Source organism: Ursus maritimus, unplaced genomic scaffold (genome assembly GCF_017311325.1).
Source record: "Ursus maritimus isolate PB19 unplaced genomic scaffold, ASM1731132v1 scaffold_32, whole genome shotgun sequence".
Taxonomy (NCBI): Eukaryota; Metazoa; Chordata; class Mammalia; order Carnivora; family Ursidae; genus Ursus; species Ursus maritimus.
The window spans coordinates 13,185,152-13,210,553 of NW_024425786.1; positions in this window are offsets into that span (position 1 = coordinate 13,185,152).

The window sequence follows — 25,402 nt, forward strand, 5'->3', positions numbered from 1 at the left end:
ATGTAACAGACTTCCCTGAAGGACTACAGGAGGTACAGAGGTTTGCTTATCACAGGATCTCAAATGGCTTGTATTTAGATGCCAGAAATTCTGTTCTTAAAACAGTATGTGGTCAACAGCTTTCTTCCGTAGCTTTAATCTGCTGGCGAGTTGCCTCCCTTCACTCTCTTCCTGTTTTCTTCTCTTCTCGACATTCCCACACTTCCACGTTTCCAAATCATCAGCTGCTAGTGTAAGCTATCTGCCATTTCCAGACACCTCATGCTCTCTGAGTCTTATCTTCCACCCTCAGAAGATCGCCAAAGTATTTTCCAAAAACAAAGGTTGTTTTCTTCCCCTTCAGGGGACTCTGATGCCAGATGTTAGGCTAATAGTGGCACTTTTTAATTCTGCTCTTTAAGTGAAGGAGGACACTTTGAGCCATCCATCCAATATCCATTCTTTTCTTCCCTCTTTCCCCCAGAGCACTAATTTTCTTCAGGACAAGTTAATTCTCCAGCCTCTTTGCAGCCCAGAGTGGACATGAGACACAATTATGGCCCTTGAGATGCAAATAGAAGCCAGCTGGGGATTTATAGGAATGTTTATCCTTTCCTGATATAGGCACTGACCATCCTGCTTCTCCCTCCCTGGGATGTGGACGCAATGTCTGGTGGTGCAGCAGCCATCTCGCAACCAAGAAGATGAAAGTCACATGGATGGCAGAGCAGAAAGACAGAACAAGGCTGCACTTTTGACAACTTCCTTCAGCTGCACCTGGACTGCTTAATTCTGGACTCCACATTCGTTGTGAAAAATAAACCCCTGTTTGTTGGGTTTTCTGTCTCTTGCATCTGAATGCAATCCTACCCGATTCAATAAGTAATTACATTTTGATTTCAAAAACCTTTCTTTCAAAGGCTGCTGCTTCAGGGAAAAGGATGTCAACCACAGGCTAAGTATTAAAGTTGGTAATGATGTCAATTAGAAGAGCTTAAGTCACACCACCTGCAGTGATTAAGAATTGTTCATAAATGGAAAGAACAGCTTGGAACTCCAAGCTTATCCCAGAAGAATCCTACCTGAGCCCACCTGAGGGCAGAGGCAGTGCCCCTAATCAGGTGAGTCTCCCCTGGAACATGCCTGGCACAGAGGGGACCCCAGTGCTCACCAGTGGAACAAGTGTGCCACGACTGGACAGAGCATCCAAGGAGTGACAGCAGACTCAACACATTCTGACCTGTCTCTTCGGTTTGGGGTGGCCCAGAGGACGTGGGCTCGTCTGGGCCCTTGGTGGATGGGCAGAGCCCCTGAGAAGCAGCTTGACAGAGACTGCTCCTCACACCTGCCTCTTATTCCAGCTCAACCACTGAGGGGCGAACAACCTCGGTGGTGTGGGGGTGGGAGGCAATATTTCCCCCACGGGCCCCAGCTTTCTCCTCCTGGGGAGTTTGCCCAGCCATGAGCATTACCGGAGACAGAGTCCTGAATATTTCCTGCCCACTCACAGTAAGTGCTCAATAAATGCTCACTTTACTGCGATTACCCACAGGAGGTCATTTCAGTGCGAGAAGCAGTGAGAACACACGGACTGAATGCATGACAGTCACTCAGCAGAAAGAGCCCTTCCCCGGCTCTGGGGAGAAGCCAGCCGGCATGGGGGATGGGGGGAAGCGGGCCCCTGCTTGGAGCCCAGCACACTCTGCCGGCCTCTGGTGGCCCCAACCTCTGCCCAGATCCTCCTCACTACCTCCATGGGTTGGGATTTGTCTGCACCGGTACCCTCCTCACCAGACTGGGGGTTGATCTCTGTACCTCCAGGGTCCAGCACGTAGTAGTTGACAATAAACACTCAGGGAAGGAGGAAGGAAAGATATAAGGGTGAATCTGAGCTGCCCCAGGCTCCCTGAAAAGATGACTCAATGCTGGGGACACAATGAGCTGCAGAGGTCTGCTGGGGTGTGAAGAGGGGTCACGTCATGGGGAGGGGGGACAGAGGCAGACAGATGTGGGAGGGGACCACGACCAGGGCCAACAATTTGGAGGGGGGTTCTAAGCCAGAGAGGACTGAGACCAGCAGCAAGACAGGCTCCCGTCCGCGGAGTGTGAGTCTGACTGTCCCCAGGGGCAGGGCCGCCCCGAGCAGGGAGGGAGCACAGGGTACAGACCAGGGTATAGACCCGTGATGCTGCCACTCTGGGCAGGCCAGGCAGCCCTGGGCCCAACAGGGGCCTCAAAGTCTCCATCTTTAGAACAGGCGTTGGAGCATATGACCTCTGATCCCCGGGATCTGGGAATGGGCTGGATTTCAGGGGCTGGACAGAGGCTTCCCCGGCCCCTCATGCAGTGTGCTGAGGATCCCTGAGGGCCACTCTGGCCTTGAGGGTGCCTGTCCCAGACCCCACGACTGCACTCCAAGAGGCTGAGAGCAGAAAATCCCCAAGGCATTGGCACCGAGAGGAAGAAAGGATCAATGAACAGTTTATGCAACTTCCTGCTCTTCCAAACTATGGAGCCAGAAATGGCCTTCACTTCCTCCCTCATTCATCCCTTCCATCCTCCACTCATTCACTGGTAGGCAGACAGACCTGACAGTCAGACTTCGAGGTGGCCCCTAGTTGGGCCAGGCCCCACGCAGGGTGCTGGAGACGATTACATGCCTAAGACACTCCAGAAGCCTACGGTCTAATACTGAACCAACACTAAAACCAAGAATTGGAATCTGGATCAGTGGGGGCTGCAAGGAGGGGGGTGGTCAGGGGGTACGTTCTGGGGAGACAGGGGGAGGGGAGATAGTCCCTGCAGAGACAGAGCCTCTAGCCTGGCTTTGGAATCATCCTGGGAACCCCAGTCCGAGGCAGACGGGGATGGCCGGTGACTCCCTGGAGGTGGTGTCCACACCTCAAAGCTTGTGATGGGGGAGAGGATGAGGCAGGGGTGAGCTGAGAGGGAGGGTCCTGGGGAGGGCAGAGGCAAGATGGGGTGGCGCCTTCTTCCCTCCACCTCCTGGGTAGGCTCCTGTCGTGCCCAGCAGGATCGTGAGCTCCCACCTGCTGCACCTGGGAGCCAACTGGGAGGCCGAGGCTCGGTTTCTCATGACTATCTTACTTCAGCAGCTCAGGGTACACCCCATTCCTGCCCTTCCTGCCATCGGTCCCCAGGGTCAGCGGGGGTCTCTGGACCCAGAAAGCCCCTGGTTGCTGCCCCTGTGGTCACAACATCCCGCGTGGGGCGGCTCCTTGCCGCATCGAGCGCCGCTTCACCAACCCCAGATCCTTCGCTTCCCTTAGGCGAAAGTGCCCCACGTCGGCCTCCCTGTGCCAGCTGGGCTCCCGCCACACTTTGATATATTGGCCTAATATTCCCGGAATTATTTTTTGCTCTGTGTTCTGTTTTCTTGAACAGCCCCTAAGAGGCCTCATTATCTAGCTCTGAGCATGGGGTGCTACTGTCACCAAGTCACCCCTAATAAGCGCGGCAGAGCCAGGCTGACACTGAGCAGGGCCCCAGGAGGATTCGCAGCCTGGCGCCCAGTGGCCCAGTGGGCATGAGGCTGGCACTCTCAGAAGCTTCGCCCATCTGGGGACCCTAGAGCCCATAAGAACCTGCGTCTTTACCCTGTTCCAGGAGCCGCCAGCCCAGAGACCTGGCTCAGCCGAGGAGGGGTCCGGGAGACCTCCACGGAGGGGCGAGCCCTCCTCCTGACTTGATTTCCTTCTTCCTGCTTCCAGAGTCTCTCGTGTCCTCTTCCTGACGGCCCTCCGTTCCTGCTGCGGTGCCGCACAGCCCCGGTCAAGGCTCCCTCTCTTTCAGCATCTTGCTTTCCTCCTCTTTAAAATGAAGGTGCAATATTCTGCTTTCTCATTTCGTAGGTGCTCAATATTTCTTTTTTTTTTTTAAAGATTTTTATTTATTTATTTGACAGAGATAGAGACAGCCAGCGAGAGAGGGAACACAAGCAGGGGGAGTGGGAGAGGAAGAAGCAGGCTCCTAGCAGAGGAGCCTGATGTGGGGCTCGATCCCAGAACGCCAGGCTCACGCCCTGAGCCAAAGGCAGACGCTTAACCGCTGTGCCACCCAGGCGCCCCAGTGCTCAATATTTCTTGAGCAGGTCCTAGGTGCTTGGCACCACGCCAGGCTCCCACACCGCAAGGCTCAGGACGAGAGTACCAGAAGCCATAATAACAAGATGTGCCAGACTCGGTGCTAAACACCCCTCCCCCTCCCCCATCGCCTTCAGCAGCAGCAGCATCAGGCTAGAGGGGCCCAGGCCAGAACCCTGAGATGGGTCAATGAGGCCCTGCACCAGGAATGCCCTCCCGGGGAGGGAAAATCCAAGAGCCTGTGGACCTTCGAGCCCTCAGCAGCATTCTGGGGCACCTGCCAGTTCTGTCCCTGAGCTCCCAAGGGGTGTGCTGACAATGGTCACACTGTGGGATGTGCCCATGGGAGGGGCCACAGCCCTGGAGGCCTGGCAGGAGCCCCAAGGCAACAGGGAGGCCTTTCCCAGAAGGAAGCATGGTGAGCGGTTAAAGTCAAGGTGGCCGCCTGTGGGGACTGACATGCCTGGCTTGAGGCCCACTCCACCACCTCCCTAACCGGATGACCCTGGAGAGTCACACTCCGCGCTGCGACCCTGGTTAAGTCACCTCCTCTCCATTCCCTGCAGAATGAGGGAACAGAGAGCTCAGCGGAGCACAGGAGCCGAGCAGGGGGTGAGGTCCATGCCAAGCCCTGCCCTCTGTGTGCGTGGCCACGGTCAAGCCGCCCACCTTCTCTGTTCTGCTCCTCTTCGAAGCAAGGATACAATTCTTTATCTTCCTTTGCTCTCTCAACACACACTCATTTGGCACTTACCGTGGGCCGGGCTCTGTGCTGCCCACAGGAGGTGGTAGGCAGCAAACATACCCCAGCGACGACAACCGTGGTCACCAGCCCACTGTGCGCTGACACACTCTCCCCCCTGAGGACAGTGCACGTAAGAGGGTCAGATCCAGGCCTGCGCGTGCAGCTCTCTCTGCTGCTTCCCTACCTGTGTGACCTTGGGCAGGTGGCTTACCCTGTCTGTGCCTCCATGTCCTCATGACGACATGGAGATGATAGTAATCCCTCTCTGGTCAGGTCTGGTGGGAAGAGATGGGACAGCACGGGTCGGGCTCCTAGCACAGCGGCCAGTTCATTGCGAGTGCTCGGTACATGGAGGCCATTGCTACCGGGATGGCTTTTCTCTGAGTCCCACAAAACAGGGTTCAGGAGGCACTCAGGATGTGGGAAAGGAACTCCACTGACTTGCCTTCTCCCCCTTTTCCCTCCTCCCCATTATGACCTGACCTCAGGCCTTATCATCTCCTGCATGGGGTTTTCTCTCAGCCTCCTTAGAGCCTCCGAGCCTCTAGCCTCACCCTCTCTGTTATGGGCTGGATCGCGTTCCCCCAAATTCTTACATTACAGTCCTAACCCCCGCTTCCTCAGAAGGTGACTGGATTTGGAGATGGGGTCTCTAAAGAGGTGATTAAGTTCCAATGAGGCCATGAGGGTCGGCGCTAATCAAACCTAACCAGTGTCCTTATAGGAAGAGGGGATTAGGACACAGACAGGCACAGAAGGACGACCACATGAGGACACAGGGAGAAGACAGCCGTCCACACTCCAGGGAGAGAGACCCCAGAGAAACTAACCTGCTGACACCGTGGACTCCAGCCTCCGGACTGGGAGCCAATACACATGTGTCTGTGAGGACAGCCCGAGTGCAGAAATACACCCTCCGACCCACCTGCCACATGGCCACCAGGCTGATCCACCGCAAACTGCCGGCCGTTTCAGGATCGGGAGGCAAGACCTCTCTGGACCCCCAGTGCATACCCGGCAGAGGCCACGCTTCTCAGCCCCTGTTCCAGACGCTCCTGCTGCCTCCTTCCTGCTGCTTCCCTGCTCCTGCCACGGCAAGGCCGACCTCACGGAGCGGGGAAGAAGCCTGGCCACTGTCTTGGGGGCGAGGAGCAACTCCTGTGGGCTAGGAGAGAGCTGGGGCTCCTCATGGGAAGCGGCAGCTCCTCCTCGCTCCCTGAGGTGGCCGGCGGTCCCCGGCATTCATCCACTTGTACCTGCATCACCCCCATCTGTCCCCCATCTCTCGTGGCTGTTTTCCCTGTATGTGTCTTATGTCTGTGTCCTCACCACACATTCTTATCAAGCCCGGAGTCCTGGGATCCAGGGCCCACCCTCATCCCGGATGACTTCATCTTAACACCACCACAGCTGCAAACATGTTTCCAAATCAAGTCACATTCCGAGGTTCCAGGTGGACGCCAATTTTGGGGAGACACCATCAGCTGACTATGGCAGATGTTATGCCCCCATTCCGTAGGAGAGGAACCTGGAGGGTGAAGAGTGACAACCTGGAGGTCATATGGCTGCACAGGTGGCCAGTCCAGGATCCAAGTTCAGGTCTGCCTGACATCAAGATGCCCCCCGCAATGTACCCCCCACGGCAGCTCCCCTGGGGACTGTGGCTGCCACTCACTGAGGTGCCAATGACACCTGTCATTTCATAGAACCCTCATGCCGGCCTTCTAGGGCTGGGGGCGCTAGACTCATTCCACAGATGAGGATTAAGTCTTCGAGAGGCTAGGTGACTTGCCCAAGGCCACACAGCAAGCCAGCAAAAGAGCCAGGATCAGAAAATCGGTCTGACTTCACCTCCGTAGGCTTAACCACAATCTTAAAATGCCTCTACTTGTCCCTTCACTCAGTTCCAAGTTAAATCTGTAAGAGTCACAAATGGCCATCGCCGTACCTCGAGGCCTTTTCCAAAACCAGCGACCCTCCCCGTCGGATCCATGCTGAAGGGGGCCCTCCCACCCCTTGGAACCTGGGGGGTGGGAGTAGAGAGGAGAAGACAGGGACCCTCCACACCCTCTCCAGACACACTCACACATGCACACTCACACACAGACACACACTCAGAGAGGGACAGACACACACACACACACACAGGCACACACACATGGGGACACCCATCTTCACACACGCACGCACGCACACTCCTCCACCAGCCAGCCAGCTCCCGGAGCCAATTAGCGAGGCTGGGTGGTCCCGGGGGAGCCCTGCGGGGTGATACACTGTATCGATCAGCTCAACGGTGGAGAGTCAGGCAGGAGAGAGGAGCCGTTTCAGCGGTGTTCTCCTTTTCCGGAGTACGGCGGGTGCGCTGGGAGCGGAGAGTGAGTTGTATTTACTATGACAGCAAATGAAAGGCAGCCGCAGCCTCCCTACATTGTCCCCGCCACTACCTAATTGCTGGACCAAAAACTGCTGGAGAGCCGGGGCTGGGGTTGGGGGGGGCGGGGGGGAAAGTTAATCTAGCCCAGAATCAATAGCGAAAGCTTTCACAGTGTCAGGGACAATAAATGGAGCTGAACGACTAGAAGCTGCAGAAAATTAGCCTCCAGGCTGACTCGGTTTGAAAGCTGAAGTCTGGTAACTCCAGAAACAGAAGGTAGTGCTAACCCCCCCCCCCACTTCTGTCCACGTGTTTTCTGATGGCAAGCGGAGGCCCGGGATCAGCTCAAAGCCCACGGGCTTGGCTGAGCGTAGAACAGACAGACCCTAATTTGGGCCCCTTGGGAAGGGCTCAGGGCATGGAAAGCTCGCGGTAGCCCATGGCCTGGACCAGTCACGCCAGCTCACAGAGCTTCGGGTCCCTCCTCTGCAGATCGTGCCCCTGCTCCGTGTGGGGGAGAGAACGTGAAGACCAGGGTTTGAATCCCAGGTGTGCCACGTCCCCGCCGTGGGACGCTCAGCAGGGGAGTTACCTTCCTCTAGAAAACAGGGGTTCTGGTGGCCAGCTCTGGTAGGTTGAGAAATGCCCCCCCTAAAAGACCTCCACCTCCCAACCCCTGGAAGCTGCAAATGCCACCTTATGTGGCCAAACAGAAGAGGTCTTTGCCGGCGTGATTCAGTGAAGGATCTTGAGATGGGGCAGATGATCCTGGGTGATCCCGGTGGGCCCTCAATGCCATCACACTTGTCCTCATAAGAGTGAGTCGGAGGGAGGTCTGACACACAGAGGGAAGGTGGTGTGAGGGTAGAGCAGATTTGGGGGTGCCGGCCTTGGGACTGGAGCCATGTGGCCACAAGCCAAGGACTGCCGGCTGGCCCCGGAGCTGGAAGAGTCTCCCCTCGAGCCTCTGAAGCCAGCACAGCCCTGCTGACACCCGGACTTTGGTCTAAGGGTACTGATTTCACACTTCAGCCTCCAAAACTGTGAGAGATTCGTTGCTGTGGTTTATGTCACCAGGTTGCGACAACTCAGCCACAGGAAACGAACGCGTCGGCAGAATTGGAAAAGTGAGAAATATTTATTAAAACAGCTGCCACATACAGACTTCAGAGGGCAGATGTCACAAACTTTAAACACCCAGTGGGGGCCGTGTTAGAGCCCAGAGCCCCACGTTAAGGAAAGGTCTTGTGTTTCTATGCAAAGCATCTGAAATTTCTCGACAGATTAATCGAGCAAATTATGTATTTCTGTTTCCTTTGGATGTAGGTCCTGTGGGCGCTGGTTTCTTTATTTTGTTCACTGAGGCACGTAGGTGCCTAGGACAGTGCCTGGCACATAGTAAGTGCTCAATAAACGATTATGAATTAATAGTCATGAGAATCAGAGAAGAACAACAGGACCACCTGGGAGTACCTAGGAGGTGCTCTAAAGACAGCAGCGGTGGTACTATTAACACAAGGCTCTTGAGGGGTATCCCCCCCTCTCTGGACCTCCGATTCCTAGTCCAGGAATGATGACCATCAGGCAGTCAGGCTAGCACCGCTCCCGAGGACCAGCCATGCCGTAAACATCCCAGTGAAGGCGGGAGAGAGCTTTGAAAACGAAAATGCTGTCCAGAGACCCTAACCAGCCACCCTGACCGCACGTGAGACTCAACCCTCATCCCCTCCCCACCCAGCCCCCAAGACCTTGAGAGTGTCCTTTGGTTGCTTTCGGCATCCAAGAATCCCCTTACACGCTTGTGCACTGGTAGACTTCCTTGATTAAATAGTCAATCATGTTTAGATTCTCGAAGCAGGTCTGTAACCTTAAAAAAAAAATGTATCATCTCTGGAACAATCCACCTCCCACATCTCCAGTTGTAGCCAACCCCAGAGGCCATCACTGGCAGTGTCCCAACACCAGACACTCTGGGAGATTTGGTGCAGATACCGGCTTCCATGAGCCATGAGTGTGGGGATGGACGCAGGAGGTGGGGAAGGGAGGGTAGGGTGGGGTGCTGGCTCTGAGCACCAGAGTTGCCAGGGAGAAGCGTAGGGATGCGCTGGAGATGGTCCACACCTGCTCCCAAGGGTTGACGATGTACATCTCCCCCAGTTCTGTAGTGGCTTGAGGCCAGCCTTGATAGATGTTAACACAATGGAAATCAGCAAATGCTACGAATCAGTTTGTCTTTTGTTCTTTCCTGAAAAGCTGCTTGTTAAACATTTTATCAGCACTCTACTGGAACAGCCCCACCTTGGAGAGAAGCTATGTATTCCAGAGCTTTGCAAGGAAGCCCCCACAGCTGTCCCTACGCAGGAGGCCTGTGTCCGACATTCGTTCTATGAATATTTACCAGGACTCCGCTCAGGCAGCTCTGACACCTGCTGGGCCCAGAACAGAGAGGATGTCCCACCCCCACCCATCATCTTTCCTGAGGGGCCTCAGCCACGGCAGTGCTGCTGCAGACGGTCAACGGGGCCCTTCAGGGACCAGAGGAACTCAGGCGGGGCAGAACCACCAAGCACCCGGAGAGGCTCCGTGCAGGTTATCTGGGTCAGCCTCGCTCCCTCCATCTGCACAGCCAGCGCCCGCTTCCCTCAGCTCTTCTGTAGGTCCTGGCCCCCAAAATCAGCAGTCAGATGGGTGGGGTACGATAGGTCCTGTGCCTTGCCAGTCACTTTACATCTACAAGCCTCCGTCTCCCCTTACTTTACCCTGGCACTGGGGGTGGGTGGCTGTGCGAATTCAATAAGATAACGCCAAGTTCATTGAGTATCTTCTATACACCAGGGACTTGACAGGTGGCATCGCAATTCTCCCTCTTGACAACCACTCAGGAGGAGGGCGGTAGCCCTGGCGACCCCTCTTCCAGATGAAGAGACTAAGGCGTCCAGCACGTAAATGCCATGCTCAGAGCCACACCATGGAGCTCTGTCTGGTTCCAGGGACTCTGCCATCGCCCACCTCCCAGCACAGAGCACGGCCCAGAGGCCACGAGATTCCAGCATCCATACCTGACCCCCAAACAGCCATGAACTCTGGCTACAGAAATCATCAGCCCGATAGCAGTATGCCATCCGTCTCTCCCCTGTCCCTGGGAAAGTCACTGGTCCCAGGTTAATTGCTGACCGAAGAGCAGGGGAAGAAGGCCTGGGGGTGGACATTCGGTCCCAACCTCAGCCAATGTGCACAGCAGCGTGACCTCCCCGGGTGGAGGTGGTGAGAGCGGGCCACTGCCACTCTGCAGGTGACTGGAGGCAGGTCCCATGCCTGCCCTCTGACTCGCTAATTGGCACTCCCTCATTAGAGCCATTTCAGGAGATGAAAAATATATGTGTGCCTGGATGTGGTAGGGATCCGCGGGGAAGGCTGAAATCTCGAATTAATGGTGCTAGCTCCTTCAGAGAGCTCCAAAGACAGAAAACCGTGATGGAGGAGGGGGTGCGAGGAGAGATGCTGGGGTCTCCCCAGTATTTGGTCTGGTCAAGTGCATTCCCTCCAGCTGTAGATGGGTCTAAATAAGAAATTCGCAAAGGATTAACAAGCAGAGATGTTTGCTGTGAAGCAGGTGCTTGTAACATCCACAGAGCCTGGGCTCAAGGAGATGCAGGCCAGCTAGACAAAATGTGTCTTCCTGGGGGACCGGCAGTCTGTGTCACACACACACCCTGCACTGACTATGAGGGGCTTCCTGGAGCCAGCAGCAGCTCCTGACTTCTCCTGGCTATAAACAGGCAGTAGCAGGTTCTGGCACCTTCTCTGAGAGAAGGCTATCATCTTGGAAGGTGGGGGCAACTGGCTTTGTCCACCTAAGCAATTCAGCATCCAGACACCAAGAGGAAAAAGAGAGAGTAGGTACCATGCATCCATTAGTCTATCCAACCATCCAGTAAACACTGAGGTCTACTCTCCTCAGGGCCCTTGCAATACTGTTCCCACTGGCTGGAACACTTTTCCCTCCACGTGCCCACATGAAGGGCTCCCGTCATCATTCAGGTCCCCACTCAAAGGCTACCTTTTTAAAGAGACCTTTCCGGACATTCACTTTCCAGCAGCTCCCCTTCTGTACCTCCAGGTTTAATGTCGCTTGCTTTCTCCTTAAAATTACCTGGTGTATTTGTCTTATTCCTTATTTAGTGCGGACCCCTCCTTTTGCCAATAGGAAGCAGGAATCCTATTTACAGCTGCATTCCCAAGGCCTCAAACACTGTGGGGTGCAAAAGCAGATGCATGGGCCAGTAGGCGAGTGAGAGAATCATTGGCTGAGCCCCAAGTGCCAGGTCCTAGGCCAGGAATCCCTGGAGAAAACCAGAATGACATAGTCCCTGCTTTCACTAGTTCACAGGCCAGCAGTACTGGTCTGCCAGGCCCCTAGTTTTAAGTGTTATAACAGAGGCGTGAACATAACACTCAGAGAGCCCCGGGGACGTCACAGGAGGGTCCCCATAGGAAGTGGCATTTGAGCTGTGTTTTGAAGGGGGAATAAGAATTTTCCAGGCAAGCATGGGATGAATCCCATGGGATTTTATCCCAGCCATGGGATTCAGGGAAAGGCACTAGCAGATGGGGAGTGTTTGGAGAGCTACAAGTTGCTCAGTGAGTTGTGAGTGCAGAAGGGAGGGATGAATCCAAGCTTCAGGAAGACTTCCTGGAGAGGCAAGAAGACTTCCTGGGGTTGGCATGACTGGTGGAGAGAACAGTTAGGATGCAGCTGTTGCAGGAGGCAGGGAGAGGGGAAGGAGGGACATGAGAGATATTAGGAGTGGAAGGGTAAGGATTTGGGGTGGAGAAATAGAAGAGCCCGGGATGATAGCCAGCAGTTGTCTTCTGGGCACCTGGATGGGTCCTGGGGCCCCAGTGAGCAAGGGAGGCCAGAGGCAGGGGCCCGCGGGAGGAGGAATTCTGTTCTGGGCCTCCTGAGCTTGAAATGGCTGGGGAACCACCCCCGCCCCATCCTCTGAGCAATGCCCCACTGCAGGAAGGACAGAACCGTGGGCTTGGAGAGGGCGTGGAGGTTCTGGAATGGAGCACGAGCCCCCTGGGGGGGGGGTGAGAACAACACCCCCCTTCATTCTCTTTGGCATGGAGGGACCTGGAGGCGATCGACCATCGACCATGTAGCCCAACCTCTTATCTTCCAGATAAGAAAACTGAGGTCCAGAGACAGGAAGCAATCCTCTGCACCAGGCAGGAGAAGCTACATTTGCTGCATTAACAAACAGTCCCCAAATGTCAGCGGCTAAGAGCCACAACACTCATTTCTCATTTCTTACCTATTTAACTTGTGGGTGGCGGTTCATCTGGGGGGGGTCTGCTTTTTGTCCTCCTTCTCTTTCAAAACCCAGGCTGCCTGAGTTGTCATAGCAAACGGTGAAAAGTCCTGGGAGACTCTCATAGGGACAGTCGTGATACCTAGGTCACTCCCCGACTCACTAGCTAGATGCAATCCAAAAGTCCATTCAACCCCAATGGGTTGGTCACGCAGTCCTACACGCGCCTAGAAGGAGGAGCTGGGAGTGTTTCTGGACGGCACTGATGAGCTCGCAGCCCAGGCCGCTCCTTACCGAACTGACTTGGTGCCAGGCAGTGTGCTGCGTCCTGAGCACCATCCATGGGTCCTCCCGCCCTACAAATAAAGCACCACATTGGACCCAGCAGACAGGCAAGGGCGTCATGGCTCAGAGAGGCAAGGTGTCTTGGCAGAGACCACACACCGGTAAGAGGTGGAGCTGGGGTTTGAACCCAGGGTTTCCCCCTTGGGGTAAAGTCCAGCAAAGAGGCTGGACTCCCCAGAGGAGGAATTCAAGGAACAGCCTTACTCGGTAACCCCCAGCACATTCCTGCTGGTCTTCTCTCTGTCCTGCTGTATTTTTCCTGAACACAACAGCCAGCTCCAACCTCCTCTCTCAGGGGAGTAGATGATGAAATCTGATCTTAAAATCTGTCAAGTTGTGTGCGTGGTGAGAAGAAAAGTGCCATACACTTTCCAGGTGTTTTTATTGGAAGAGAAATGTGCAAAGTCCAGAGTCATGCTGTCCTCATAAGTGGGATGAGGCCAGCCAGCTGGAAAAGTGACAGCTCCAACCCAGCTCTCAGTGTTAATTGCATCACAGCCGATACCCCTGGCTGGAGAAACACAGATGCAATTAGCATGGAGCCAGTGACCCCCCAAGTGCCTGATCTGTCATCACATTTGTCCATGGAATTAACATGACCCCACGGCCACCACTCCTCCCAGGACAGACTCCCATCCTCTGAAAAAGACACTGTGCTGAGCTTTGCATGTGTCGTCCTGGTTACCTGCCTGGATACCTGCCACCTCTGTTTCGCTCACCTTGTACTCCAGTGCACCTGGCAGCGTGAGAGGTATGTACTAGGTGTGCAATAAATGTCCAGGAATGAATGAACGATGTTGCCAAGTCTTCCAGCTTTAGGCATTTGCCTGTCCTTTCGTATTCAAATCAAGGGGCTCCAGGCACAGGCAGGAGCTTCCTCTCCCTCTGAGTCCCCAAGCTGGGAAATTCTCCATCTCGCCCAAGTGTCCTCTCACGTGGTCCTTCCCTCCTCCCTGCCTCATGCCAGCCCAAATGGGGGACATGGTGGCTCCTTTGCTTTGGTTCCTCCGGGACAGGACATTTGTGGGTATCTGACTGGCTGAAAGTTTTGGGGAGTGGTAAGGGAGGACCACTGCACTGCCCTAAAATGGAAAATGAGGCACCTATGTTGTGAAATCCTTCTAGAGTGCCGATTCTCACCGACAACACTTCCACCAGCTTCTCCGCCTCTCCCCCTCCTCCCCCTCATCCTCTCTCTTATTCACTGGCCTCCTACCCCCAGGAGCCACCTGCTTAAGTCTCTTTCCAGCCTTTCCCAGAATTCCCTCTAGCCTGCCTTTAACATACCCAAAGTCTCACTCAAGTGCTCCGCTAAACACCCACCCTCCCCCACCCACCACCACGACCACCACCCCCAGTGTTCATCCTTAGCAGCCCAGAGCCGCAGGAGAAAATCTGAAATTGCTGTTTCTCCTTAGACTTGGAACTTCTGGCTTGGCTCTTGGGCTGCCACCTCCATACAAGGAATGCCTCAGGGCAGAGATTAATCTCCCCCAGACATGGACTGTGCCCCCTCCCTCCCTGGAGGAAGCAGAAGTAGCTACAGCTGGCTGCAGGGGTGTAAGAGGCAACTTTTGTTTTCCCACCGTGCATCAAATCCTTACAATAATCCCCTGAGGTGGTGAGACAGGGAAACTGAAAGGTTCCATACAAACCTGCCTTTTGCTCCTTTTCCTGCTTCTCTTCTTGCTGGGACCTGCACCGCCACTGGACGCAAATAGCGTATGTCCTCCTTGCAAGGGACAAGGAGTTCGTGATTTCTCTAGAACAGGTACCACCTAAGGAAGGACCAGTGAGAGTGACCGGACAGAGCCATCACCTGCACACTGCAGACCACCTGTGCCAGACATCTCAACGCCAAGGCCCCCCGGCTCCAAGGAATAACACTTGGGCCCTCATCTTTGTTCTAACTGGCTGTTGGATGCCTGTGAGGACGTGGACACCAGACCACCATCCTCAATAAACACCCCAGACCCCGAGCAAAGATGAGGCTTTTTCCCTTCCTTTCTGAGTCTCCTGGACACTCTACACTTGCCCCCTCTGTGCACCTTCAATAAACGTTGCTCTCACCGCATGCTGGGCTCGCGTCTGATATCTATTCTGCACGCAGCCAGGGACCCTCTTGACTGTTCCTGCGGGATCCGCCTCTGGGTCCTCAGACCCAGCTAGCCGGCATCAGTACTGTGATTCTTGCCCTTTTACAGATGGACGCTGAGGTCCATAGAAGCTCACACAGCTTGTAAGTAGTCAAGCTGAGAACCAAAGTCTGCTGGGCTCCAAAGCCCATGCTGCATGACTCCATCACAACATGGACGCCAAGAGGCACCCATCTCCGGGCAAGCCTGCACGGAGAGAGGCAGTCGTGTCTTTATCGTGGCTAATTCAGCTGATGGCCTCTCGTCATAGCCCTGTTCTCACACAATGCTCTGTGGAGGGAGGGCAGTGGACAGACAATGCAGACAACTGGTCTACCCACCCTGTCTCCGTTCCTGCATGCAGCTGACGTGAGGCTGTTGTCCACCTGCACAAATCCACCCTTGGTGCCCTTTCCCGTCCATCTGTCTCAACAGGCTGCTCTGGCACCAGCTCCATGGGCCGCTGTGCCAGGATGAGAAGTGAAAACACTTGGCTTCATCTACCTGGCTCAGGCTTTAGAATCAGATCAGGGTTAAATCCTGATTCTGACGAACAACCTAAGATAGCAAAGGGGTGACCACCAAGTAGAAAACCCAAACACAATGCTATGGAACTTCTTCAAATGGTGGAAGTTTGAGTGGAGTTCACACACACACACACACACACACACACACACACACAGAAATGTTGTGTAGTCCAGGCTTCTGTCTCCGTTCTGATAATATGATTCCCATTTTACAGACAAGGAAATCAAGGCCCAGAGCTCTGCCCCAGCACACAGTCGGCTCCTACACCAGTGGGTCTTGCACCGGGTCCAAAGGGGCCCCAGACCTCCTGGGGGTGCTACAGGGTCACCCCGAGAAAGGGGGCCAAGTCTGGCAGGCAGCTTCAGCCATCAGAACAGCTATACTTTCGTCAGCACATATGTTGAAGTTACAAGTCAGGTTTTATTTAAGGAAGTTGAAATGCAAGGTTTGCTGCTTAAGGAAAAATCTGAAAGCCAAGGCATGGCTGCTCCAGGCACAGGTCAGGGTGGTCTTTGTGGGATGAGAAGGTCAACAGGACAGTGGGCACACCCCAGGAAATCCACTACCCCAGAAACATACACCTTATTTCAGCTACAGAGTGCTCCTCCTCCCCAAAGACCTTTCATATTTTCTGTTCTCCATCTTCTGTTCTCTCTCTCTCTGCCCGCTGCCAGCTGGCAGCCTTGTCCCTTATGCCGGAGGAATAGAAGCAGCAGATCCAAACTCCGCATCTCTCCACCAGCCCTCCTCTGGCCGGGGGCATTTCTCCTGCTCCAGTCCCTCCTGCAGAGGAGAAAGCACCCCTCACACACACACACACATGCTGCAGGCCAGTCTCTCACGTGGACCCTGGGTCCCGCAAGGTCCCCTTCCGTACGGCACCCCATCTCTCTCCCACATCTCAAGTCTCATCTTTCCCAGATCTCTCTCATTTGCATTCAGAAATATTCTGCTCTCTCTGTCCACAAAACACCTGCCCAGGACTCCTGCGGCCCTTCCCTTGGCCTCTCCTGTTATCAGCTCTTGTCTTCTGCCCCCACCATCCCAACAAGCAGCTCCTGCCATCTTCAAGTGGCCCCCACATTGCCAAATCCAGTAGACGCCCTTGTGTGCCCATCGTCCCCAGCATAGTCCAGGGCTCCCTTCCCCTGAGACACTCTTCCCTGGGCTTCCGTGACAGCAGGAGGGTCCTCTGCCTTCAGGACCAGGTCAGGAACATCTTCCGAGCTACATTTTCTCCTTTCAACCACACGCATGGCTTTACACCACCTGCTTACTGATGACTCCACGCTTCTGTCCCTGCCTCATGCCTCTTCTGAACCACACACTCTGTGCCGGCAACCTTCTTCTCTGGCTTGGACACCATGGAGCTCCAGACGGGCACACAGAGTCTTCTCCTCCTCCCCTCTCAGCTTCCCCATCTTGAGGATGACTTCTGCCACCCAGCACTCTGTCCAGAGACCTGGGAGTTGTGCTCCATGCTCCCATGTCCTTTGCATGCCCTGCCCAAGCCCCCAGCTGGCCCTACCACCTCTGCCTCAAAAGGGTTCTGGAAACTTCCATCCACCCAAGCCACCATCATCAGTTATTCAGGCACTACAAAGACTCCTCCACCCCAACTACTCTCCCTGCTTCTGCTCCTGCCCTTAGCCCAACCCATTCTCCATAGAGCAGTCAGAGGGGTGTTAAGGAAACAGAATCTACTCATGCTCCTTCCCAAGTCAGTGGCTCCCTGAACCCCATAACATGGCTTCTGAGGCCTCGCTGATAAGTTCAACATCCCTTTCCTAGGCTCATCCTAAGTCACTCTCCCGCTTGCTGTCTGTACATGGAACTCCCTTCAGCCAGGCTTTCTCTTGCCTCAGGGCCTTTGCACATGCTACTCCCCATTGCTGCCCCCAGCTTCTCTCACTGGCTCACCGCCACTGATCCTTGGTGGGGGGTGGGAGTGGGGATGTGTCACAGCCCCAGACCAAGTTAAATGGGCCTGTCTTGCAGCCGCTCCAAGGCCTCCTCCCCCTGGAACTAATCCAAGTAATGCCTGCCTTCCTCCCTTGACTGGGAGTTCCATGAGGTCAAGAGCTCCATCTGTCTTCTCAACATGGTACCCAGCACCCAGCACTGCACCCAGCACCAAGCACACAGTGGGCACCCAATAAATCCTTGTTGGGTGAACGATCAAGTTAGATCAACCCTCAGAGCTCTCTAGGGGATGCCCTGGGGTAACCTGCACAGCCATGTGAAGAAGCTGGGCAGGAATTATCTGGGGAAACTGAGACCCAGAGAGACTCAGAGACTTACCTTTGGGGACTCAGCTAGGATGGAGCAGGTCCCGCATCTCCCCGGGTGCCGCACCAGGCTTCCCAGGGCAGACAATCACAGCGTGACCTGCCTCCTCCCTGATTTTGATAACGGGTTCCAACAACGGTGGCAACATCAGCAGCCATAGACCCACAATTGGTCATAGATTTAATTACACAAACCGTGTCCCGAACCATCTATTGTGTAATTGGCTGCATAAGACGCATCTTCCTTTTCATTCAGCTACAACTTCATTTGCCAGGTCAGCTATTCTGCCTAAAGTCACCGCCAACAGCCTGGCTCTGAATACCAACCAACTCTCCCAGCACCACGCAGTGGACAGAGTCCGTCGGCCCTTCCCAGGGCCAGGCGCTTGACAGAGAAGCAAACTGAGGCCAAAGAGGGGACGGCACCTGCTCCAGGCCACATGATCAATAGGCGCTGGGCTGGAACTGGAGCCCAGAGTGTGCCCCTCTGACCTCATGCTCCCCGCTGTCCCTACGGCCCCACGCTCCCTGGGACTCGTGGTTTCATTGAGGTTTTGTTTTTCTTTTCTTTTTTTTTTTAAGATTTTATTTATTTATTTGACAGAGAGAGAGACAGCAAGAGAAGGAATACAAGCAGGGGGAGTGGGAGAGGGAGAAGCAGGCTCCCTGCTGAGCAGGGAGCCTGACGCGGGTCTCGATCCCAGGACCCTGGGATTATGACTTGATCCAAAGGCAGATGCTTAAAGACTGAGCCACCCAGGCATCCCTCTTTTTCTTTATTTTTTTAAGATTTATTTATTTACTTTAGAGAGAGCACGAGCACACAAGTGGGAGGGGCAGAGGTAGAGGGAGAGAGTCCCAAGCAGACTCTGCCCTGAGCACAGAGCCCGACGCGGGGTTTGATTCCATGACCACAAGACCACAACCTGAGCGGAAACCAAGAGTCGGATGCTCGGCCGATCTTACCACCCAGACACCTCTGGAGTTTTGTTTTTCTTAACAAACATGTAAAGCTTCTCCGAAACCTACCACCTCCCTCCACCCCAGTTCCAGAATGTAAGCTTCTCTTTATCTATAAGGAGGTGGAAGTACTTACTCACGGGGCGTTCAGGTTGTTGGTATCTGGTCCCCGCTCCCGCACAGCCCTCCTCCCAGCGCAGGCTCCAGGGCGTCAGGGGCGGCGTTCATCCTGGTACCAGAGGTTCCCCGCGTGAGCCTGAACCAGAGGAAGCAAGTCATCCGCGAGCACTTCCTGGACGGACTCGTTCCTTTACAAGCACCGTCTTGTACATTATTAACAGATACTGGTGAAATATTTATGAATGAATAATATGATGCTTGAGGTTTGCTTTAAATTAATAAGGGACGGGGGTGGATGGAGCGTGGGGGTGGATGAAGCAGGCCCGGTCAGGGGTTGGTGGTTGGTGGGGCTGGATCCATGGAGGTTCCTTGGACAGCCTTCCATTTTCCTGAAAGGGCAAAATTTTCCATAATCAAAAAAACAAACATTTTAAAGTAAATCTCCTTCTGCAAATAATACCGATTAAAGTAAAGCTAGCTAAAGTAAAGCTAGCTAAAGTAAAGGCAAAAACGATCCTTTCCTCATCACTTATTATGTGCCAGGCAAGTGCCACGTGCTTTATGCAACACCTCATTCGGTCCTCATTCTACCCCGAGGAAGCAGCGTGTGTAATTTACACCCAGGAAGCAGGGTTCCGGAAACGGACCTAGGAACGTGGACCCAGGCCTGTCGGGGATCGGTGTCCAGGGTCTCCACCCCCGTGCCCCATCATGCATCCTAGTGATGTTGGCAGAGCCTGGGACACCTAGCCTGTATTTTAGGAGGGGACCTAGGAGCTGGCACCTCGTTCCTTTGGGGTCCCATATCCCCATCCCCCACCCTCCGATTTTCAGAGCCATCCAAGAGTCATTTGGAACTAAAATCTCAGGGCCCAGGAGAGCTGGCAAGTTGGGAAAAGCTGCCTTGAGTCAGAATGACCTGCCGCTATGGAGAATGTGCCCCTGGTCCTCCCGGGCCCCCGGGGTTCCTGCCAGCTTCCTCCTTCCTAGTTTTGAAGTTTGTCCCGTCTCCTGGCTCACCTGCCTCCCACCTGTCCCCAGTCTCATTTCACCTCTCCACAGTCACCAGCCTAGACCCCAGGCCTGACGGGCCCCCTCCCCTACCACAGGCTTCCCAAGCCTGGGGGATGGAGCCCAAGTTCCTTAGCATGGGCTTCAAGATCCTGGGTGACCTACATGCCCCTCACCATGTCACTCCTGACCCCCCAGCCTCACTGATCTCGCTCTCCCCAAGCCCCGCTCCCTGCCTTCTCCTCCCCACCCTGGCCAGATGGAACAAATCTCAGGCAAAAAGGTAAATGAACGCTCCACATTCTCATATCTGGATGGCTTTGCATGTCCTTTTGCTCTGTGTAGCTCGGACAGCACCTCACTCTTCAGCCGCTACCTCCCCCAATCTGACAAACTCCTACTCATCACTGAAGACTCAGCTCAGGGGTCACCTCCTCCAGGAAGCCCTCTCTGATGCCCCAGGCTGGGTTGTGTGTTCCCATGGGGCACTATGCATGTCTCTGGCCCTGCACACAGTCCACTGGGTTATACAGTTCTACTGATCTGTGTCCCACACCAGCCAGGAAACTTCTCCAAGGCAGGGGCCCATCTCTGTGCCCCAGAGCCTAATACATGGCAGGTGCTAAGTAAATCCTGGATGTTTGATCACGGGCTGGTCATCTAGTTTCCTCATCTGTAAAATGGGGTTAATTGTGCCAACCATATAAGGGCTCTCACTCATTCAACAAATATTTATTGAGACTCGATTGTGCAGTAGACCCCATTCTAGCCCTGGTTAGAGCTGAGACCGAAGCCAGCTGAACTCTTGAGGAGCTCATGTTCCAGCAAGAAGAGATGGACATGACATAAAATAAATAAGCACAATGTAGAGGATGTCAAGTGGTCATGAATGAAAACAGGGGCGATCACTAGAGCTTGGGGCTGGGGGAGAGGCCAAGCAGCAATTTTACAGAGTTTGGTCAGAAAGGTCTTCCCTGCAAAGGTGACCACTGAGCAGTCCTGACAGACGTGAGGGAACGAACCATGGGGCTATCTTGGAGAAGTGCCATCTGGGCAGCAGGAAGAGCATATGCAAAGGCCCTGTGGTGGGAACACGAGTGGGGAAGGAGGCTAGGGAGAACACGTAGAACCACGATGCTGAGTCTTTCACTCAGAGATCAGTGGGAAACCATTCTGAACTGTCCAGCGGCGTGACCCAATTGCCAAGCCCAGGGCCTGGTGCCCAGAAATCACTCCATAAGCATCGGCTGTGCCTGCTCTCGTCATGGTGAACACCATGACCACCATCGTCCTGATCACTAAGACCTGAATGTTGTCTGCTTCTGACAGCAGTTTCCAGAAATGTTCTGCACACGGGAGCATCTCTTGAAAGAACCCTGAGCCCTCAGAGGGGCCTTCTTTGAAGGACAACCGTGTTTCCAAGCCAGGAGCTGTGCAGGGCCTCCTTAGAAGGACGTGAAAGTCTCTTTACCTTGCACAAAGGCTGTGCTGGACGACTGGGGAGCCCTGCCCGGGAGGTATCTACCGGCTGGCTGGGGACAGGGCGGTTGAAAGCATGGCTGCACCCCACAGGAATCGGGCAGCACCGGGGTTGTAATCATGAGCCCCAGCAGGTGGAATGGAGGGGGGCCAGGGCAGGGAGCCCCAAGGGGTCACAGCTCCTGGGGCTGATTTCATCCAGGGCGAATGTGGCTCCACCTTTGCCTAGAAGGGCTGGGCGGGGTGGAGGGCAGGGGACACGTGGACAAGGGCAGCCAGGGCCCACCGCCTGGCCTTCCTGAGCAGACAGGCTGCAGAGGCTCATGCCAAGCAGACAGCTGGACCCCCATGTGCCCAGGGCTGACCTTCACTCAGGACAGCAGGGAAGGGCTCCCAAAAGGAGGACAGAGAAAGGGATGAGAAGAAAAAGGAAGATGAGAAGGGAAGGGAAAGAAGAAAGGAGCTGCTTCTAGAGCAAGAGATATCTGGTAGTCTGATGGAGGAGACACAGTCCCTGCACTGGGGAGCCCCCAGTCTGATGGGGGAGGCACAGCCCTGCCCTGAAGTGCTCCTAGTCTGACGGTGGGGGCACACCACCGCCCACCTCTTTGCCTCTGCCCTCCTTCCTGAGGGTATCCCAGGAGTCTTCCAGAGTGGGGAGAACCTCCCTAAAGGAGCTGCCAAAATGATAGATCTTCTTTCAGAAATCAAGGCCAAGAAGGGAAGCGAAAGTGGAAGGTAGCAGCTGGTTGCTGACTTCTACGGAAGTTTCTCCTAAGGGGGTGATCAGGGTTTGTTTTTAAATTTTAAGGAGAAGCGTGGGAGCAGAAGTAAATGAGCCTCAGCCAAACCCAGAGCGAGGTTGGTCAGACTGGCAGCCGGGCCATGTCTGCATTAGGTTTGGGCTCCTTTCTAATTACAAAATTAAGACACATGCCTTCCGAAGTCCAGAAACGAGAGGACAAAGAAAGGGGGCGACTCCTGGGACCTTCCGTACCTTTCCTTCCTGTCTTCACTCTGCGTTTTCCCTGCTTGAGTCACATGTGCGATCTTCCACCTCCTCCTTTATCAGCGACCTATTAAGATCGTCCGAGCCAGGCACCATTCTGGGGACAGGGGCACTGCAGGGACCTAAACAGCGGAGCCCCTGCCCTCATGGAGCTGAGGGTCTGTCGGGGAAGACGGGCCAGATATAAATAATTACAGACGTAAAATATTCCCAGCTGGGGGGCCAGTGCTCTGAAAAAAATAAAGCAAGAGGGTGACGGAGTGACGGAGGCGCATGGGGCAGTTGTGACGAGGGGACCAGCGACAGCCCCGTCGGGGAAGAGTTGAGGGGAGCCCAGCCACAGAAGGGCCCACCTGAGACCTTGCAGGGAGAGAGCATGGCGCTGATGCCCACTTGGCATTTTCAAGGAGCGGAAGGCAGGCCAAAGTAGCTGTGTTATTCAATTTCTCAGACAGCAAAGCCGGGATTGGCGGGGCGGGTGCTGGGGGTTTCGTCCTTGAGGAGAGAAGACTTGGAAACCGTTTGCTCTCCAGATTCTCAAGGCGAGGGTGCACAGCCATGTGCGGGGATGACGTTGGACAGCAACTGCTGAACACCGACTTGACACGGGCCCTGTTTCAGGGCCTTGAAAATCTGAACCCGTTTTATCCACACCGCAGCCCCCTGGGGGAGGTACTGCTATTCTCCCATTTCACGGCCGAGGAAACTGAGACTCAGGGCAGAGAAATACCTTGTCCAGGGAGACCCAGCCGTGGAGTGGCAGGCCGTGTGGTCCCTGAATCCTCTCGTAACTAGTGACCACTGCCTCCTCCGACAGAGCCCAAGGATAAAAAATGACACTTCTTCCCGGAGCTTCCATTTTGCTTGATGATTTGGGGAAAAGACGCTAAGTCATTTAACTGATAAGTTCTCCAGCACATTATTATACTGACACAAACATGGATTGATGACAGAGTGCACGGCAAATTGTGCAGGACTTTTTAAGAGAAAACTCAAGACTTAAAAAAAAGGGGGGGGCCCTTCTGATTGCCTGACAGCAATATACCGTTTTCTAGACAAGCACACTGAAGCCAGAGAACAGAGGAGACTTGTCCTCAGGGCTCTCTCCCCAGGCAGGAGGCTGGTCCCTGAGACCCTGAGACCCACCGCCTGTTGGTTGACTCTCAAAGCGCACTGGGGACAGGCCCAGAGAGGTGAAAACACTACTGTTTGCTCAGCCAGACCCCACCCAGAACCAAAGGCTCAGAACCTCGGGTTGTAAGGTCAGTGCGGGGCCCCTCCCAGAGAAGAAGAGACAGGCCCTGAGCCCAGCACCCCTACCCCCCCCCCCCAAACCGGGGTAAAGGGTGCAGCACAGCTATGAGAAGCTGCGGACAAGACGGGCCTCACTTGGGGTAGACAAACAGGACAGACTGACAGAGGGTGAATGGGTGGACTTGAAACCGACATTATGATAGATACTCTAACAGAGACTCGTCAGAGCTCCAGCAGAGAGAGGGAACAGATTATAAACCCTTATAAATAGATCCATTTATATTTCACATACATCAGTGTATTTTTGAGAGATACAGAATGCTTCAGGCAGGTGCATAAGCACAGTGGTATCCTAGAGCCAGCTCGTACTGCTAGAAGGGGCCAATTATACACATGTCTCCAGAATTCTGTGTTCAGTGACATGTCGGTTACTTGAAATCAGCATTAGTGGGAATAGTCACACCATGTGAATAACACCAGATCCCAGATCTAATTTTTTTTCAGAGAGCCAACTTACCAGCACGCTGCTTGTAATGCATGGTACGTAACAAGTTGGCTATAGCTGGTTATAGGTCAGATAGATTTTTATATCCATATTATAGATAAACGCACATGGAAATTCACACACATGTACATAAGGGAGATTACATGTGCAAGGTAGATGGATCATGTTTATGTAATAGACAAACCTAAATATATATTTGTACAAATTTATAATTTATATTTGGCTAAGCCTTATGAAATTCCTGTTATTCAGTTGTTTTTGGTTTACCAAGAAAAGGCAATTTCATATGGTAAATCCAAAAGAGAAGTCATACGTGTGTGTGTGATCACTAGAAAGCCACCCAGATGAAGAGTCAGAGAAGAGACAGAGTGACCCAGGCTCCAGGAACAACCCCCTCACTGATAAGCTGTGTGACCTCAGGCAAATGGCTTGCGCTCTCTGAGCCTCTGTTCCTTGCTGGAAATGTGAGGGCACTGAGACATGCCTGTAGGGCTGCTGAAGGGACTGCTAGAGGGGACAGCCCAGAGCCAAGCCCAGGGGAGGCCTCCAAGGAGCCTCTCAGACCCGTGCCAGCCCCACCAGCACATCCCCACTTGCGGGCAATCCTGGGGCATCTCTGCGGCCCCCCTGGGTCTCCAGAGGACTTAGCCTGCAGAAACAGATCCTTGCATGGGGGCGGCATCACCCTCCCTGACACTCACCCCTTCCCCACGCCTCCCAGTTCAAAGGGTGACATGACATCAGCTGACAGATGTCCCAGCCCCGGTGCCGTGCTGAGTCTGGCTGCGGAATGACCGCCCTCAGCCATCAATCAACAGAGCAGTGACCAGCACTCATCCCCAAGAGGATCCATCACGGGCTCCCTCCTCACCCACGTGCTCCAGAGAACTGCCCCAGGGGGAAGGGCGGAAGGGAGACTTTCCATGCAATGACGGAGAAGCTCTGGCTCCCAGTGCCACCAGGGTCCTGGGGCAGGTCCGCTTTGCCTCTGGGCTGCTGGCTTGTCTTCGATCCCCTGAACGGGGATCAGATCTGGGCTGTCCATTAGGCCAGCTGTGTGACCTCGGACTGGTGAGTGGACCTCTCTGGGCTTCTGCTTCATCCCTAGTAAAATGGGGATATTGATGCCCACCTTGCAAGGTTGCAATGCACAAAAGTGCCTGGCACGTAATAAACGCTCAGTAAACAGTAGCCGTCATAATTTATTATTTAATTTAGGCAATGTCTTCTGTACATTTAGCCTTGAGGTGTT